Source organism: Coturnix japonica, chromosome 5 (genome assembly GCF_054131305.1).
Source record: "Coturnix japonica strain WE chromosome 5, WE-NBRP24, whole genome shotgun sequence".
NCBI classification, from domain to species: Eukaryota; Metazoa; Chordata; class Aves; order Galliformes; family Phasianidae; genus Coturnix; species Coturnix japonica.
The window spans coordinates 26,906,651-26,909,913 of record NC_140667.1 but is presented as its reverse complement, the minus strand read 5'-3'; positions in this window follow the sequence as shown (position 1 = coordinate 26,909,913).

The following is a 3,263-nucleotide window of genomic DNA, read 5'->3' as shown; positions in this document are numbered from 1 at the left end:
ATTCTTGTACCAGTAATGCTAGCAAACATCTCTTTGTTCACAGAGACCTTGTGGTCATTGGGATGCCAGTGACACTTCTCTATGTGATTTCTGCATGGACGTGTTCACAGAATTAGGCCCCGTGATGTGAAAGTGGACACTGCTACAATTTTCTTTCAAGAGACACTACCAGAATCATCCTTAGGATTAAATTTTGTTTTAAAACTGCTTTCTTACTCTGGCAGTGGGAGCATTAAGCCATTCCAATTGGTTTTTCAGCCATGTTGAAGCAGCTGGAAGAGGTTAGAATAGTGAAACTGGAGCCCACCTACCTGCTGGAAGCTGAGGCAGTTTATAGACAATGAAGGGTAAGGAGGTGAGGTGAAGATACTGTTGCTCTAGTGGCCAGAAGGGTGCTATCATCGAGTTAGTAAGAATAATGTTTTCCTTAGCTCTCATGGGACTTCTTTGTCCATTGGATCCGTTTCAAACATTTTTTCCCCTTTAAGCACTCCTTGATAATAAAAAACTGATATAAGTGCTCTTGTATGGGAAGAATCTCACTTTGGTCTGTGTATTTTGTCTTGAGAAAACCACAGGGCTGAGAGAGAGTACAAAAGGAGCTTAGCACTCAAAAAATGCAGCCCACAGCTGAGAGAAACTGCAGGAGCAGGGGTTAATGGTACTGAGAGCTTCATGGTTCAGCTGTTTGCAGATCAGTAATTAGAATCCTCTGCTTACAGCATTGATCTCTCCCTGAGCAGCACTGTGAAATACTACAGAGATCTATTAGTCTTAGACATATTTGGGTGGGGGAAGGAAATGAAACACTTCCCCCCCATGCTGTTTCTAGGTATTTGAGGGCAAGAAGTGTGGTGTTCTACTTTAAGGGAGAAGTCCAGGGCTGCTGGGGCAGGCTGTCTCCGTGAGGGGCAGCTGGAGCTGGGAGAGCACAATGTGCCATGGTTGTGATTAAGGTGGGTGCAGGCTGTACCCTGGTGCACACTTGGGGCTGTGCTGTGTGGTGAGTAATAACATACCAGCACAGCAGGGGGAGGAGGTCTCCTGGCATGTAACCTTTCTGCTGTTAAATCTTTGCCTGATATGTGCAGAAATGCTGGAGAATGTGTGTGCTTTCCCTGCTGTCTCTAAAGGGGCTGTATTCCAGGTGGGAGCAGGGGTAACGTACAGGGCTGAGTATCAGTGTGATACTCCTATGAGTAAGACTGTATCTGGTGTGACTTGTTATGGAAGGTTTTGGAGAACCAGGGAACAGAGCTGCTGAGAGGGGAGTGGAGTCTGTGAAAGGATCTTAGATGTTTACTTAAAAGCTGTAAGAAGAGCAGGTAAGCTGCAACCAGATGCTAAGGTGATGGCAACACCTTCAGGGGTGTCTTGTATTGTTGAAAACCAATCTACTACAATTAAAAAACAGATGATGTTGTTTTTTAAATAAAATCTACTTTACAGTGAAACTAGGCTAACAAATAGTATTGTAAAATTAACTTCTGCTTGCTATCACCCTTGTAAATAAGTCTATTTCTTAATTCTCATATGAGATAATGGGAGAATAAAACACATTTATCACAACTTATTCTAATAAACTGCATGGGAAATTGACTTTTGTCTTAAAAAATAATAATAATGAATTGTCAGAGTTGTAGCTTTGGACACTGTGTCCAAACCATACTAAGAAATGTGTGTCAGCAGGGTCTGAGTTAGGGTAGTAATGCTGCTGTCTAGCTATAGATCCTGAGACAAGGAATCAATAGGGACAAGTAAATGAAAGTTGGTAATGAGCCACAAAGGCCTAGTTTGTCAATCTTCATCTGAAAACAAACACTGTATCCAGCATGGAGGCTAGAAATACTGACTCTCCTAATTGTAAAGCAGTAAATTAGTGTTTTACTTATTTTCTGCTGATTGTTTTATGAGCTACTTACAGCTTGGTATCAAACTGTGTTGATTACTGCAATGAAAATAACAAGGAAATGCCAATCACATGCTTGTTTACAGACAATGAATTCCACACAATGTAGGTAAAATATATTTTGGAACTTTCTGTTTGACCTCTTGTCCTAATCAGCTACTCTGTTCGGTCATAAAGCTTAGGAGTTTTCTTTAGCTTAATTTTAAAATGATAGTTTTGGGTATTTCACAAAAGGTGTCTGGAGGAAAAAGTGTAAAGCTTAATTTCCTCAAATGCAAAGATGAGAGAGACTAAGGCTAAGGTAAAAACAGTGGTCCAAAACATGCTGCAATATTGCTTTTTGTGCAGTGACAGTGCGTTAAAGCAGTTTTGTGACAGGTTTCGGTGATTTGTTTGTTAGTTTGGATTAACTTCTTATTCTTGTAATAAGAAAAAAGTGTGCTTATAAGGTCAGTCAAGAAATTGTGATAATGTCATCTGAGTATTTTATATAGCCTCCATTTTTATTGTGCACCACATATAGCATTGCCCTCATTTTGCAAATGCCCTTTCAACCCACTGGAGTGTGGCATGAATTAAAGAAAAGTGTTTCTGGTTATGATTAAAAGATGGTTCTTCCTTGGCTGAGTCCAAACAGCCATATCTGTAGATATGCAAAGAGAACCAGTAATGCTAACGTACTATGGAAGTCTTCACAATAGTCTGCAGTTGTATGGATGCTTGACGGTGTACTGAGAATGTGAGGAGATTAAGAGTATTTTCTGGCCAAAATAACAATTGCAGTTTTGAGTTGGTCTATTCCTGCACAGTGCTGGCTTATGCAGTGAAATGACTCCTCTGGCTCAGTCTTGGCATAATAATTTATAAGAGAAATTCTGGAGATAAATAGTTTGCACTCAAATCATCTGAGTGCCTTAGTGCCTCCCCTTCAATATTTCATCTAAAAATTGTTCACTCTTCACCAGTATCAAGCTCTAGTTTTCCTACAGCACTTCTTTTTTCTTTTCCTGAGCAGGGAATAACATTCATCCTGAAGATGTACTATAAGGCTAAAGCAGAGCACAGAAGACAAGCCATTTATTTGTTGGATTGCAGAGGCTCAGTACATAGCCTGAGAATACTCCTGCTGCTTTCTGTTCAGATGCACTGTTTCTCTTCACTTTTCCTATGCTGTTTTTGATGGGCTTTGTTTTTTTTTCCTTAAAACCTAATCATGATTTTTTTTTCCTTACTTTATTAATGATGCCTACCACTAAGTTCATTATCAGTTTTACCTTCAAGCATGGTTGGATTGCAATAATATTATTTTCCATCTTGTGTCTTAATGTTTTCAGCCTGCCTGCGTTTAAGCAGC